The sequence below is a fragment of the Somniosus microcephalus genome, chromosome 24 (assembly GCF_052327205.1).
Source record: "Somniosus microcephalus isolate GS21.2 chromosome 24, FLI_Smic_1.0, whole genome shotgun sequence".
NCBI classification, from domain to species: Eukaryota; Metazoa; Chordata; class Chondrichthyes; order Squaliformes; family Somniosidae; genus Somniosus; species Somniosus microcephalus.
This window is the reverse complement of record NC_141010.1, coordinates 43454193-43470976: the sequence shown is the minus strand read 5'-3', so window position 1 is coordinate 43470976 and position 16784 is coordinate 43454193. Positions and strand designations below refer to the sequence as shown.

General features: G+C 46.7%; 1 protein-coding gene across 4 annotated transcripts in view; it reads right to left on the bottom strand.

Annotated features, from left to right (window-relative positions):
- The window catches only part of plekhm1 (pleckstrin homology and RUN domain containing M1), a 61914-nt gene extending 50234 nt beyond the window's left edge, over positions 1-11680 (bottom strand). For 2 of the 4 annotated variants that reach the window (XM_085966571.1, XM_085966573.1), the window contains exon 1: positions 11541-11680. The gene's annotated coding sequence lies outside the window, so the exon portion shown is untranslated. Of the gene's footprint in view, positions 1-11347; positions 11424-11540 lie in introns of those variants that run through there. The other 2 variants (XM_085966574.1, XM_085966572.1) reach the window with 2 other exon arrangements.
- Between the last annotated feature and the right edge of the window lie 5104 nt (positions 11681-16784).

Below are 16784 nucleotides of genomic sequence, written 5' to 3'. Positions count from 1 at the left end.
TCCATAGAACCAGCCACCACGGTGACTGGGGAAACACCAAGCAAGTCAAAAATAATGGACCAGATTTTGCTGTAGCAGGACATCTAATGTTAGTTGGACTTACCCTGCATCCTGCCGCTCACAAAATGTTGCCCACTAAGTTGCTGTAAGTGTGAGCTGATGACAGCGCAGTGAGGGAAACAGAGCATCTGGGATCGGAGTGAACAGGGCAACCAACAGGGCATCTCCTTAACCAATGATGTTTAAAGGATTGGGAAATAAACACTGGAAAGATTGAGGAGGAAGTTGAATTCAATGGCCCAGAAATTCGGGTCTCCACGGGCGAGTACGCACGGGGTACTCACCCGTAGGCCCAACGGAAGTGCCGGTTTCGTGCATGCACTGCGCATGTGCGGGAAACCAGAACTTCCGTTCCCTTAAAGGGGTTCAGAGGTCGAACGCGTGCGCCGGAGAGGCAGCGCGTGCGCATCGAACTTACGTTTTTTTCCAGGTTTCTCCGGGAGGGTAAGTCTCCAGGAGTTACACATGTAAAAAGCAGTCACAAGACCGGTTTTTAACAAGTGGTGAATTAATTAAAATTAAAACATTTTTTCCACAGGTTTATTATTTTTAAATACTTTAAAGGTAAGTTTATTTTTAGCCCTGTTAGAAAATGTAATTAATTTTTTCAAAAATTTAAATTGTTTAAAATAGTTATTTTATGTAATTTATAGTTATTTTAAAAATGATGTTTTAAAAAAAATTTATTTGAAGTTTTGGGGCTTATAGTATTTATAGTTTTGACAGGTCTTCCTGTCAATTTTGTGAATGAAGCATTCCCTGCTACCATTGGCTCTCCATGGCCCACATGATCCCAGGGGACGCATCGAACTAACTGCGCCCCTGGGATACGCGAGCACTGCGCGCCGGCAGTTGGAGCAGGCCCAGGATCGGAATCCCACGCGGGCCCACAGCACAACGGCCGGCGCGCTAGGTAAGTGCAGGTCGGAAGCCTTCAACACGAATTTCTGGGCCAATGTCAAATAAGGTACAGAAAGTGAAAAAAAAGATTAGGTTGAGAGAGAAAAATCAGAAAGGAAATGAGAAATTCAATGTAAAATTTGACATTTAAAAAAAACAAAAAAACAAATCGCTCGAAAAATTCAAAGCCTGAAGGAATTAGACTCCACGCTTGTAATAGTTCATTTTCAGTGACAGAGAGGTTGATTGGCAGTAATTAACAATTATCATGTTGTTAAAAAGAGAGTTCTTGCGCTACCATTTACTAGCCCCAAATATCTGTAGCGGGTTTAGTTCGTATTCACCGTGCAAATACAGCAACTTTATGACATTCAATGCGGGTCAGTGGTGAGGCAGACAGCGAGATGCTGTTTTCGCATTGATAACGGCGGAGGCGCACAACTCAGACAGCAACTTCTGGATATTCACATTTAACCTCGCATCTGCTCCTCGCCTGAAGTTGCTGTACCATTTACACACAAATAACAGCGAGAGTCATTAGCCTCACCGTTATTTTGACAGCAAGTTCTGGCCCAGTAACATTCCTGTGGGTTATAATACAAAATGTATATTTACTCTAAAGGATTTTAAAGTGTGATTAAATATAGTCATGGTTCTCTTAAAAAGCACTTATTCCAGTAACCCATTGTAATCTTTTTACCAGAACCAGCAGCGAATCAGATTTCAAAAGAGTTTTAAAAAAGTTAGAAGAATAAAAACAATTAAGCTAGCAAAACAAAAACTATAGCCCTAACCAGCAGGCACTCTCAAATAGAAAGAGAAAGGTTAAGTCTTTCAAAATTATCGTTGCCATTAAAGCTCACTCACTTGGCGGATGTTCCAACTCAGGAAAGAATATGTTTAAATCATGCCAGATCAGATCAGGTCAGGTCAGGATCCCCTTTACTCTGTTGCGGTCTCACTGACTCGGTCTAGAATGAAAAGCACTGCCAGCCACGGCAATAGACACAAAAAACAGGAAACAGAAGGAGTTCAAAATGCAGCTTCAGGCGATAACAGAAGTTAGGGCAGTCGGCGGGTGAGCTTTGAAGACCATTTGGCATTTTCTCACCTTCAACACTGTTTTTCATGCAACTGTTCATGATACTTATTATCCTAACTGGTTATAGTAAACGAAATGCTAGCTCGAAATTGCATTTGTTTATTGCAAGACTAACTTCTGAATCACAATGGCCCTGAAATTAGGATCGGGAGCTTGCCGCGCGTGCAAGCCCCCGATGTGCACTTACCCAGCGCGCTGACATTTCAATCCTGGCCCGCATTGCATTTCCTCTCACTGGCCCGCTTGAGGTCCTGCCGCGCTGTGCGTGCGTGACCCAGCGGCGTACTTAGCGCGATGAGCCGGCTGGGATCACGTGAGCACAGGGTAACCAATGGGAGGCTGCAAAAGTTCATTCATGAGTTTGATAGTGAGAGCTGTCAAACTCATGAAAACTCCTGGCCCCAAAACACTACTAAAACTTGAAAGAACATTTAAAAAAACATTGCACTACTTAAATGAACCATAAATAACTGCAAAAAACTATTTTAAACAATAATTTTAAAATTTGAAAAAAATATTAAAAAATCAGGGCTAAAACTAAACTTACCTTACTGTAAATTCTTTAAAAATAATAAACCTGTGGAAATTTTTTTTATAAATTGTATTAATAGACCACTTACCTGTAAAACTAAGTACTTACGTGTGGTTTTTCAAAGCGTAAAAACCGGAGGCCTTTACACATGCGCAACTCTCTAAAAAAATAAAGGAAATCCAAGTCGCACGCGCTGCCTGTGTAGTCGCACGCGTTCAGCCTCTTAACCCCTTGGGTCAGAGGAGAGGAAATGCCGGTTTTCCCCGCATGTGCTGTGCATGCTGAAAACCGGCAATTCCTCCGGGCACACGCGCGAGTACCCCGTCCGTACTCACGCATTGGGAGAGGAATTACTGGGCCATTATCTTCCTAAACTATAAAACTTATTCTCCTACTGTAAACCTACGGATCACAAAAGAACTCCTGTGATATTCTCCAGTGTGAGTCATGATCCCGTGCTGTTATTCATTAGCAGTTGATTCAGTTGGCTGTAATAAAAAGCTTTCACTCAGGCTCACAGTGAAGTTGTCAGGCACAAAAGATCATAGTAGTACATTATAGTACGGTACGGCACAGAATAAGGCCATTCAGCCCATCGTGCTGGCTCGTTGAAAGAGCTATCTAATTAGTCCCACTCCCCTGTTCTTTCCCCATAGTCCTGTAATTTTTTTCCCCTTCAAGTATTTATCCAGTATACATGATTTCAGATTTTAAAAAAATTATCAGATTAATAAATACACACTATTCCCATTATTTAGGTGTCTTGTTTAGTATTACTGGAAAGAATGAACAATAATATCTTGCATTTATATAGCGCCTTTAACATAGTGAAACATCCCAAGGCGCTTCACAGGAGCGTTATCAAACAAAATTTGACACCAAGCCACAGAAGATGATGTTAGGGCAGTGGAACACGGTGGAAGGCCAAGCTATCCGATCTGCCTGCATGCATGAAGCACAAACAACTTGGATACGTGGAAATGCTGTCTACATCTGGTTATACGCTGGTGACTGCTAGGTTCTCTCATTACCAACAGCATATCTGGCCACACCACGAAAAGCAGAGAACTTTGCCCCAGTCGACTCAAAGATATTTAGGGGGGCTCATTAAATGTCTTTTGACTGCACAAAATTTGAGTAAACAAGCTATGGGTTTTGTTCGACACACTCCAACACTGCTCACTTCTCCAGGCTGTTAAGCTGCTTTTAATATTGGTCTTAGAGAGGTGCTTATGCCGCTGATTCCCAACACACAAGCTTCATGCACCTAGCAGCAAGTGACACCAGTCCCTAATGCACAGGTCCCTGCAACCCCAAACTAAAATTACCAGGATTCACTCAGGCTGCTCTTCCCTGCTATCAACTTAAAAGGATCCTGGCAAGTTCATTTTTGGGTTGCAGCGTGTCAGGAGCCAGCGCCACGAACAGGGATCTTCACACAATATATAAAAGCAGAAAAACGGTCACTCATTAACTCTCGGCACACCACTGATCTTACTTCAACTGCGTCGGGAGAGTAATAGTATTGATGCATGCCGCTCTTGATAAAGCTCCGCAGGAACTTGGTTAAATAGCTAAGCAGCTCTGAACCAGTCTGGAATACAAACAACCGAGTAGCAATTAAGACGCTTTTATATTTAGCCCTTCTGTAGATTTATATTTTGGATTTTCGTGGGTCTATGATTCTGCCATCAGGATAAGAGAGCTGGTTTTGGTCATTTTAACACGGGGAGCCTAAATCATTGAAGTGGCAAATGTAAAAGTGCCTATTACTGCTGGGTAGTGACTACACTACTCCACCCTTTGACATCAGTGCAGTAGGAGTGCCGTCCCGTGCACTTAAGGCACTTTTACAGGACAGGAGTGCAGCTGACTGCACACACATGAATCTCCCTTGGCTGGCTGCACTCGATAGAGTAAACAAGCCCAGCTTCCAAGTAATGTTCCCTGTAATTGTTTTTTCGTGCGCGGCCCTTTTAACTGGCTGTGCGGCCCATTCAAATTTTCGCGCATGTGCGATTATTTCCATTGAAAAGCTGGTGAGCGGCCTGCGTGGGACCTCCAGACCACAGCTTAGCGGGAACATTGCTTTCAAGTACCAATGAAATCATGGTCCCAGCAAAATGTAGGTCTATGAATCTACTGGCACAATGAGTGAGTCAGTCTTAGTAACACTAATATCATGGGCTCGATTTTAACTCGGGTGTGGGGAATTGTCAGGTTCCTCAAATTTGGTGTTTCCCACACAAATCTAAACGGGTCTGAAAGATTGATGCAATTTTCACTCAATTGGCCAATTGATTTCCAACGTGTGGGAAGCCTTGGCAATGGAGTATTTCCAGTCAGAAAGTCACAGAATAGGACGCCATCATTGCTGCTGCTTTTAGGGCCCACAGCAAGCCTTGCTTCTTCTGCAGGCTTTCAAACTTCACCATCGAGATGGCACAGGAGCCTGCAGGAGCAATGGCCAACGGGAGGGCAAGAGCGGCCCCCAAATTTGATGAGGCTTCACTCCAGGCATTGCTGGATGGTGCTAGGGCCCACAGGGAGGTCCTGTTCCCTTCTTCAGGGAGGAAGAGGCCCCCCAGTCAGACCAAGGCTGTGTGGCTACAGGTGGCAGGGGAAGTCAACTCATCGTACTGGAAAAGTAAGTACTGTATGAAGTTTCCATCACCCTCAATCTGATTCCCATTGCCTTTCCTCACCAGCACTCGGCTTTAGCAATCTCTTCCTCCACATCCCACTTGACACTCACATCCATGCACCCTTACCCATTCCCTCTCTCTATGCTCACATTCACATAACTATTCCACCATGCAGCCCTCACACTCTGATGCTTTGAACACAACTGACAACACACAGGGAGGGCCCTTGGACTTGCAACCTCACTCCATCTTTGTCTCCTTCTAAGTATCTATGCTATGCAAGCTCTACACTCACTCCTTCATTCTCACTCAACCTCCACTTGTCTCCCTCATTGCAGGAAAAGAGAGCTCACAACAGGAGAGAGCAAGCGAGCGAGGACAGGAGGAGGGCCACCCTCATTAGCCCAACTCACCCCCTCGGAGGAAGGCATCCTGGAGATTGTTGGGGCTGACATAGATGCGGGAGTTGGGGAAGGAGAGACAGGTGCATCCCCGCAAGTTGGTGACAGAATTGTTTTCCATTTCTCTCATTGGCATTGCATGAGTCGCTGATAATGATTCTGAAGCTACATCATATGGACTTATGATCATCTGCAAAATGCAATGTGCATGTAACCTTGGCATCACATCTCTAACTTTTTCCTTGACTCCCCCACAGGACCATCGAGAGCCCCCGTCCCCACTGTGCAGGAGAAGAGCCTGAGCAGCCAGACTCCTCAGAGGAATCTGCAACCTCCGAGGGCACAGCGTCAGCAGAAATAAGCGCACCCAGCACCAGCGCAGACACTCACACCTCGGTGGGACCTTCGGGACAGAGTAGAGTTGTCATCTGGTGTATCACAGCTCACGAGTGAGCATCAGCAGATTGTGGAGACAGGGACAGCAGTGGAGAGTCCTCGTTAGAGGGTGCAGGACTCTGCCACCTTGGTTCAGCTGCATGTCGACCCTCAGCCTCTGGGTCCATCCGTAAGATCAGAGGTGATGGAACTCCAGGCACAGATGCAGGAGTTTCTGGCAGATTTTGTCTCTAGGGTCGCTGCGAGTGTGGAGCAAATGGAGGAGTCCATAGCGAACATGACCAGAACCTTTGTGGAGTCATTGGCGCATGAACGCATCACCACGGAAAGGATGGCAACCTCCGTGGAAATGATTGCTGCCTCCGTGGTAAAGCTGGCTACGGTAGAGGAGAGGCGGGCTACAGCCATGGAGGTGGTTAGTCACCAGGGTATGGAAAACATGGTGAGTGTTCAGAATAGAATGACATCTCTTGAGGAGCGATGGGCATCTATTGAACAGAAACCAGACCTTCATGGAAGTCCTTCTGAGTAGGACTGCCATTGCAGATAGGGGTCCCCATGACCCCCCTGATGTGCAGCAAGGTGCTCTCAAGCCACTTGCAGGAACTGAGGGGGACATGACCCATGAGAGCGAGGTTGGTGGCAGACCTCAAGGAAGTGGGGGCTCCTCTCCAAGCGCTCACACTTCCATGCCACTGCAGAGCCCTCGGTCAAAGCCCTACCGGAGTCCATACCCAACTGAGACAGACGTCTCAACTCCTGCACAGCCACAGGAGCAGCAGACTGCTGACGAGCCCTCACAGGCTCGCCACCCCAGAGGACGCCCGCCAAAGGTGTCGAGACAGGAGCAGCAGGAAAGTGAGCAAGGGGCCTCCACATCTGCTGAAGCCACAGGGGGAACCACTACGTAGGAGCACGCGCAAGAGGAAAATAAAGCACAAATAGTCACAAGGGTAGTCACTTGGGTGAAATGTTGTGTATTTTGTAAAAATGCCATCAGCTGCTTGATTTGCATAAAAATTCTGATGGCAGCTTCTGCAGCTGTGGCGTGTGTCATTTCTCGAATGGGGCTGGAGGTCCTCTAATGCCAAGAAGGGAAGGAAAAAAAAGGCCTCCCATGCTTCTGGTAGATGCCTCAGTTGAGGAAGCGCTGAGTGAGGCTGGCGAGAGGGGTCTCGCAGGAGGTCACACTGGAGAAGTGTGTGAGGCTCCAACCTTCCACAGGTGTGGTTAAGCCTGGTAAAAGTTGCCCCAGGCCTGAAACAACAAAGTCCTGCCACCTGCAAATGATGGCTGATCAAATCTCCTCTTTAATGGTGGACCTGCAGCTGATAGTCAGCAAGCCAATAGTGCTCCCGCCAGGTTTCACAGGCGTGATCCCCACCAGGCGTGTTTTATGTGGGAAAAGGGTTAAACAGGCAAGGGCCTGTTAAAATGGGATTATAAAGGCCAATGAGTGCTGTTTAAGGGCCTAAAGACCAGTCCCGCCTGTTGCAGGCGGGACTGATTCGGGACCATCAAACACGCCTGGGTTAAAATGGCTAGGGGTCGGGAACCAGGCCGGGGCCCGACCCCCAGGTTTTGCAATTTTAACCCCCCACACACCTCAAAGCCCGCCTGACGGCTGAGTTAAAATCAAGCCCCATGTGTTTGGTATCTGTGGGATTCTACATAAAATGGAGCCCAGCACTCGCTCTTCAGTCCGAGTGTAATGCCAGGAAACAGACATGCAGGTGTTGCTCTCCTTAAACTGGATGCAGCATAAGCACAAAGTATAAACGCACCTTTAGATTAATTTGCTAGTCTGCCAGGAATCTACAGACGAGTCTTCATTATCTTGTTTGCAGTTTTGAGCATAACAACTTGCATTTGTATAGCACCTTTAACATGATAAAACGTCGCAGGGCGTTTCACAGGAATGTTATCAAACAAAATTTGACACCGAGCCACATAAGGAGATATTAGGGCAGATAACCAAAAGCTTTGTCAAAGAGGTAGGTTTTAAGGAGCCTCTTAAAAAGGAAGAAAGAGAGGCGGAGAGGTTTAGGGAGGGAATTCCAGAGCTTAGGGCCCAGGCAGCTGAAGGCACGGCCTCCAATGGCAGAGCGATGAAAATCAGGGATGAACAAGAGGCCAGAATTGGAGGAGTGCAGATATTTCGAAGGGCTGGAGGAGGTTACAGAGATAGGCCATAGAGGGATTTGAAAACAAGGATGAGAATTTTAAAATCGAAGCGTTGCTTAACCGGGAGCCAAGGTAGGTCAAAGAGCAAGGGGTGATGGGTGAACGGGATTTGGAAGTGCATGTTAGGACACGGACAGCAGAGTTTTGGATGACCTCAAGTTTACCCGGGGGGGGGGGGGGGGGTGGAAGATGGGAGGCCGGCCAGGATTGCAGTGGAATAGTCAAGTCGAGAGGTAACAAAGACAAGGAGGAGGGTTTCAGCAGCAGATGAGCTGAGGCAGGGGTGGAGTCGGGCAATGTTACGGAGGTGGAAATAGGTGGTTTTAGTGATGGCGCGGATGTGGTTGGAAGCTTATCTCGGGGTCAAATACGACACCAAGGTTGCAAACAGTCTGGTCCAGCCTCAGACAGTTGCCAGGGAGAGGGATGGAGTCAGTGGCTAGGGAACGGAGTATGTGGTGGGGGCCGAAGACAATGGCTTCCGTCTTCCCAATATTTAGTTGGAGGAAATTTCTGCTCATCCAGTACTGGATGTCGGACAAACAGGTTGACAATTTGGAGACAGTGGAGGGGTCGAGAGAGGTAGAGCTGGATGTCGTCAGTGTACATGTGGAAACTGACGGTGTGTTTTCGGATGATGTCGCCGAGGGGCAGCGTTTTCGGATGATGTCGCCGAGGGGCAGCGTTTTCGGATGATGTCGCCGAGGGGCAGCGTTTTCGGATGATGTCGCCGAGGGGCAGCATGTAGATGTAGGAGGTGGCCAAGGATAGATCCTTGGGGGACACCAAAAGTAACGGTGCAGGTTCGGGAAGAGAAGCCATTTCAAGGTGATTCGCTGGCTACAACTGGATAGATAAGAATGGAACCAGGTGAGTGAAGTCCCACCCTGCTGGACAACAGTGGAAAGGCATTGGGGGAGGTTGGTGTGGCCAACCATGTCAAAGGCTGCAGCCAAGTCAAGAAGGATAAGGAGGGATAGTTTAGCACTGTCACAATCACAAGATGCCCTGCCGTTTCAGTACTGGTCACAGAACATACAATGGAAAAGTACCTATGCCAACACTTACTGCTCCCTTTTGTGAGGTTCTTCCTTTTGACCACGAAAGAATTGCAAAATCTCACTTCCTGAACGCTGAATTTGAGCATCTTGCAAGTGCTTACTCATCTAGACAACCTTGACAGTAGCTGCTGCTTCCTGCTTCTGTAGAGAAGCCTGCATGAAAGATTGACCTGTTCCAGTCATATCAATTTTCAGATCTTCCCCACAGATATTGCTGTAATACCAGCTATTTTGAAACAGATTTCAGCTCGACTGACAATTTTTCCAGCAAGAATTGTCCCCTGTTCAGAAAAGAGTGGAGCAGGGTTGCAGCAGAAAAAGGCCATGTAGGAAAATAAAAACTTAGCAGGTGGAGTCAATTATTAGGTAGAAAAATGTAAAACTAAAGGTTGAAATAAAAACACGACTTGGGAAGAAAGTATAGAGGAAAATAGGAACGAGTGTCGATTTAAAAAAAATCTAAAATGTGCTTCAGTGTTTATTTTAGTATTTTGTGGTTAACAACATGAACAAAGCCATTCCTGATCTTTCAACGATTATTATTTTTTTTCCTCCTGCATTGCATGAGCTGAAAACTCACTAAACAAGTTGGCCCAGGGAAGACAGAAATTCCACCAATCAACTAGCAGGCTAATGGTTAAAGGAAACTATATAAAATGGTTTTTAAAATCTTCTTAAATGAAAAAGGCACACAATATTTAACATGGTGTCCCACAAACAGTGGACTAAAAAAGCAGCCAATTGTACGATAAGCCTCAGGTCATCATCAGTGATCATGACCCGACAATTAACAGTCAACTAAAAACATTTTTCTTTTCTCCTCTGTCATTTTGTTGGCCAATTATCTGTCTGCTCTCCTGAAGTGTTCACTACTTCCCATGGCACTATTTCAAAGAGGAGCAGGGGGAGTTATCCCTGGTGTCCTGGCCAATATTTATCCCACAACCAACATAATAAAAAAAATTATCGGGTCATTATCACTTTGCTGTTTGTGGGACCTTGCTGTGCGCAAATTGGCTGCTGCGTTTCCCACATTACAACAGTGACTCCACTTCAAAAGTACTTCATTGACTGTAAAGCGCTTTGAGATGTCCGGTGGTTGTGAAAGGCGCTATATAAATGCAAGTCTTTCTTTCTTTACTTGCTGGGATACAGATCCACAGGCAGCTTTCCAAGAGTTGGCCCACTGTCGACCATTTGTGAGCCTAAAGATCGAGTGATAGTAGGTTATTTGACTGCAGGAAGTGTCGCAGTCATACCTGCCCTCACCTGCTATCTACACTAGCACACTTCCAACAGGGTTTGTTGGACAGATCAGTGGCGAGAACCACGTCCCATTTTCCTTTCGCCTATTACAGGTCCAGAGGCCAATTATGACAGCTGCCCTGACTGAGATCAGCTGACTTCGCAGCCAGAGGTTCCAGTAAAAATAATTGAACTTGGCACATTACTAATCTGTACAGATAGTGCGCAATCGGGAAAGCTTGACAAAGCAGCTCTCGTCAAGTGGTTCTTCTCTCCCAACTTTTCAGAGTTTCAACAAAGTCGAAAGAAAAAAGGAAGCTCGAGTTATCAAGAGTTTAGTGAAGAGAACTGCAACTGAATTGACACTGCCCAGCATTTCAGACCACAATAAAAGTCTTGAGTTTAACATGGAAAGGTTCCAGCAAAATGTTTATGAATAAAAGCTGAAATTAGCGTCGAAAAGCTTGTGTTTTTTATTAGAGAAGTCAGATTGATAACACTGTCTGTAACCCTGAAAACTTAAAATAAAATCCCCAAACACTAAATATTTTGCTTGTTAAGAAACTTTTAAGACAGGCAGTCCGATTAGTAACAGTGTTTCACTGATAATTACAAAGTATCCAACACAGACACGGTTTCATTTACAAACCAGCATCTTGCTGGAATCTCGTCCCTGTTCCTGTTACATTCCTTCCAAAGACAAATTGATGTCAGATGAGTAACATTGTTTCCCCGAGAGAGCTCAAGGATGAGACAGTGACATACAAAGGGCTTAAAATCAAACAAATAAACAAACCACCACAAGGGAATTCCCATCTCACCTGTCGCAGCTCCCATCCCAACTTTAATAACCCAGCTCCGAGTCAGGTCGCCAGCCCCCCAGATTACTCTAAGCCCCAGGCCGGGAGGCGCTGCCTTCGAGCTCCCCCTTGCCCCACCGCCCGCTTCATCCTTCGTTCCACTCGGCCCCCTTTGCCGTGTTGCGGCCCCTCTCGGCGGCCGGTTGCCTCTTACCCTCTCGCGGCCGTTCACAGGCTCCGGTTTTCAAGCCCGCGACCGGCTCCGCTCTCAGCGTCGCCCCTGAGCCACTCAGCCAACCACATAAACAGAGTCCTCCAACATCCCAGGGCTCACCGCGGCAGCAGCTCACTCCTCCAGTATCCCAGAATCCCCCCGCTCGCTTCCCACAGAATGAGCGCCATCTGGCGACAGGCTGCTGTCAATACAACAACAACTTGCATTTATATAGCGCCTTTAAGGCAGTACAACGTCCCAAGGTGTTTCTCAGGAGCGATATCAAACAAAATTTAACACAGAGCCACATAAGGAGATATTAGGGTAGATTTTAAGGTGCGTCTTAAAGGAGGAGAGAGAGGTAGAGAGGCGGAGAGATTTAGGGAGGGAAAGAAAGACTTGTATTTATATAGCGCCTTTCACGACCACCGGGCGTCTCAAAGCGCTTTACAGCCAATGAAGTACTTTTGGAGTGTAGTCACTGTTGTAATGTGGGAAATGTGGCAGCCAATTTGCGCACAGCAAGCTCCCACAAACCACAATGTGATAATGACCAGATAATCTGTTTTTGTGATGTTGATTGAGGGATAAATATTAGCCAGGACACCAGGGATAACTCCCCTGCGCTTCTTCAAAATAGTGCCATGGGATCTTTTACATCCACCAGAGAGAGCAGACTTGGTTTAACGCCTCATCTGAAAGCCGGCACCTCCGACAGTGCAGCACTCCCTCAGCACTGCACTGGGTGTGTCAGCCTAGATTTATGTGCTCAAGTTCCTGGAGTGGGACTATAAACCCACAACCTTCTGACTCAGAGGCGAGTGTGATACCCACTGAGCCATAGCTGACACTGTAAATCCAGAGTTTCGGGCAATGGCAGCGATTAAAATTGGGGATGCACAAGAGGCCAGAATTGGAGGAGTGCAAATAACTCGGTGGGTTGTCGGCACTCTTTTTATTTGGACCCCAAAAAAAAACCCAATTGGACTGTAAATAAACAAAAGTTCAACTAAAACTTAACAAATCAAATTAAAATTTGGTTTTCCGGGCTGATAATGCACTCCAGTCCCCGCGGCACCCACCGGTCGCGGAAATACTCAAGCGCGCCGGCGGACACCGCGTGCTCCATCTCCAGGGCCACCCGGGCGCGAACATGGCCGCGGAAGAGAGGCAGGCAATCCGGCTGGGCGACCCCCTCGACCGCCCGCTGCCTGGACCAATTGATGGCTCTTTTAGCCAGGCCCAGGAGCAGGCCCACAAGGAGGGTGGGTTGTAGGCAATGTTCCCTATAATTTTTTTGGGGCCCCTTTAAAGGGCTGCGTAGCCCAATCAAAATTCCTTGCATGCACATTTTTTTCAATTTAAAAGCCGGCTCACCAGCTGCACGGGAGGTTAAGAGCGCCGTGTGCCCACGCAGCTTGATGGGAACATTGGTTGTAGAGTTGGAGGGGGTTTCAGAGATTAGGGACGCAATTTTGCCGGTCCTCAGAGTGCGGGATTGAAGGTGGGACCGCTGTCAAAATGGCAAAGATTAACAGCGGGTAGGAAACCCGCTGCCAACCCACCTCCAATCAATCTTCCCAAGTGTTGGGTCCCTGATTTGCGCATGGACCCGACACCTAGCGGCGGGAAGAGGATTATAGCCACACTTACCTGCCTGTTAACAGGTACTTGATACTTGTTAACAGGCTCTTTTTCAATTTTGCCGCTTCTGCCTTGGGTTCCCCGATGTCCGGACAGCACGCCAGGTAAATGTGGCATGTTGTGAGTCTGCTGTAATGTTTCTGGATTGATGGCAACTGCAGAAGTGGTGTGAAGAATCCAATGATGCACTGGTGAGTTTCAGAGGTAAGAAAATGTTGGGAAAATCATATTTAATGCATTTAAACTTTTCTGTAGGTAACAAGTTTTGAATTGGATGTCTAGTCCCACCTCATTGGGAGAACCTCTCTCACCAGTGACAGATCGCTTCTGTAACCTCACCTGCAGCTGCCATCTGTTCTAGCCTAAGGAGGGGGTCACTGGAGAGCCTGGGTGCAAGAGCTCACCTGTGAACAGCGATTGTCAGTGTTTGCAGCACCTCAATGCTGTCAAACACTGAGAAATCAGCTGTCAAAGAAAGATTGTGTGTGGTCCCTTTAAGAAAACCGGCAGATGATGCATCATCAAATGACGTCATCCGACCGGCTTAATCATAATTGGCCGGCAAGCTCGCAGAGCGGGCTTAACAATGCCAATTGACGTAAAATCAAGTCTGTTGGCCGGATGCAGTTGGGGGCGGGACTGGAACCCGGAAACCAGCTGACCTGCTCCCAAGCCGCATCCATTTGCAAAATCGCAGCCTTGGAGTGGGGAGGCCATGGAGGAATTTGAAAACAAGGATGAGGATTTTAAAATTGAGGCGTTGCTTAACTGGGAGCCAATGTAGGTCAGTGAGCACAGAAGTGATGGGTAAATGGGACTTGGTGTGAGTTAGGTCACGGGTAGCAGAGTTTTGGAAGATCTCAAGTTTATGGAGGGTAGAACGTGGGAGGCCGGCCAGGAGTGCAATGGAATAGTCAAGTCTAGAGGTAACAAAGGCATGGATGAGGGTTTCAGCAGCGGATGAGCTGAGACGGGGCGGAATCCGGCGATGTTACAGAGGTGGAAATAGACAGTCTAGGTGATGACATGGATATGTGGTCGTAAGCTCATCTTGGAATCAAATATGAAACCAAGGTTGCGAACAGTCTGGTTCAGCCTTAGATAGTTGCCAGGGAGAGAGATGGAGTCAGTGGCTCGGGAACAGATTTTGTGGTGAGGACCAAAGACAATGGCTTCGGTCTTCCCAATATTTAGTTGGAGGAAATTTCTGCTCATCCTGTACTGGAGTCTGACAATTTAGAGACAGTGTAGGGGTTGAGAGAGGTGGTGGTGAGGTAGAGCTGGGTGTCATCGGGTTTTCGGATGATGTCGCCAAGGGGCAGCATGTAGATGAGAAATAGGAGGGGGCCAAGGATAGATCCTTGGGGGACTCCAGAGGTAACAGTGTGGGAGCAGGAAGAGAAACCATTGTAGGTGATTCTCTGGCTACGATTAGATAGATAAGAATGGAACCAGGCGAGTACAGTCCCACCCAGCTGGACAATGGTGGAGAGGCATTGGAGGAGGATGGAGTGGTCAACCATGTCAAAGGCTGCAGACACATCGAGAAGGACGAGGATGGATAGTTTACCTTTGTCACAGTCATATAGGATGTCATTTGTGATTTTGAGCAGAGCCATTTTGGTACTTTGGCAGGGGCAGAAACAACACATACAGCACGTGCCCCAGGAGAAGTTGGCTGAGATATCATAGGGATTCCACTGCCTAATGTTTTACCCAAGGCTCTCAACTCGAAACATTAACCAGGTTTTTTCCCTCTTTTCAGGTAATATAATGTATTTGTAGCATTTTCTTTTTTATTCAGGCTTAAAATTTGCTCTGCACACTGACAGGGATAACTTTCCCACCATCAGTTTGGGTGGGTGTGCAATGTCTGTATTGGGCTCCTGGTCCATACTTCCAGCAGTAGGACTTCCATCTCTCCAGGATTGCCCTGGAGTCACCAGGAATAGAAGATTAATTTCCTGGATACTTCACAGAATCATACGGCACAGAAGAAGGCCAATCGGCCCATCGTGCCTGTGCCGGTAGTTCCACTCGCCTGCTCTTTCCCCACTGCTCTGCAACTTTTTCCCCTTCAAATATTTATCCAATTCCCTTTTGAAAGTTACTATTGAATCTGTTTCCACCACCCTTTCAGGCAGTGCGTTCCAGATCATAACAACTCGCTTCATCTTTTTTCATTTACCTTGTGCTCTTCCTTGCTCCACAGCAGTGCTGCAGGCCGCTACCGGCTTGCCCTCGACCACCCTCCTGTTCGCCTCCCTCCCCCCCTCCCAGGACCTACCTGAGTTGCGCTGCCGGCGTACAGCAGCAGGCGCAGCTGATCCAAATTGATCTTCAGCAAACCAGCAAGCTTGGCGTCCACAGCTCACTGTAATTATTCATTTTCTTTGAACACTTTGGTTTATTAGTGACAAAAGTATTGGAGATGAGATAAAAGGCTGCTTAAGTAAGCTAGCAAGAAATATAAAAACAGACAGCAAGAGCTTCTACAGGTATATAAAAAGGAAGAGAGTAGCTAAAGTAAACGTTGGTCCCCTAGAGGATGAGTCTGGGGAATTAATAATGGGAAACAGGGAAATGGCGGAGACTTTGAACAAATATTTTGTATCGGTCTTCACGGTAGAAGACACTAAAAGCATCCCAATAATGGATAATCAAGGGGCTATTGGGGTAGGGGGGGACTTAAAACAATCACTATCGCTAGAGAGAAAGTACTAGGCAAACTAATGGGACTAAAGGTGGACAAGTCCCCTGGACCCCATGGCCTGCATCCTAGGGTCTTAAAAGAAGTGGCTGCAGAGATAGTGGATGCATTGGTTGTAATCTACCCAAATTCCCTGGATTCTGGAGAGGTCCCAGCGGACTGGAAAACTGCAAATGTAACGCCCCTATTTAAGAAAGGAGGGAGACATAAAGCAGGCAACTATCGGCCAGTTAGCCTAACATCTGTCATTGGGAAAATGCTGGAGTCCATCATTAAGGAAGTGGTAGCATTACATTTAGAAAATCATAATATAGTCAAGGAGAGTCAGATGGTTTTAAAAAAGGAAATCATGTTTGACAAATTTGCTGGAGTTCTTTGAGGATGTAACGAGCAGGGTGGATAAAAAGGAACCAGTAGATGTTTCCAGAAGGCGTTCGATAAGGTGCCACATAAAAGGTTACTACACAAGATAAGAGCTCACGGGGTTGGGGGTAATATATTAGCATGGATAGAGGATTGGCTAACTAACAGAAAACAGAGTCGGGATAAATGGGTCATTTTCAGGTTGGCAAACTGTAACTAGTGGGGTGCCGCAGGGATCAGTGCTGGGGCCTCAACTATTTACAATCTATATTAATGACTTGGATGAAGGGACCGAGTGTAATGTAACCAAATTTGCTGATGATACAAAGATAGGTGGGAAAGCAAATTGTGTGGAGGACGCAAAGAATCTCCAAAGGGATATAGATAGGCTAAGTGAGTGGGCAAAAATCTTGCAGATGGAGTTTAATGAGGGAAAATGCGAGGTTATCCGCTTTGGTAGGAAAAATAAAAAAGCAAATTAATATTTAAATGGGCAGAGATTTTGCTTTCTTTACTGCTGGCCACAA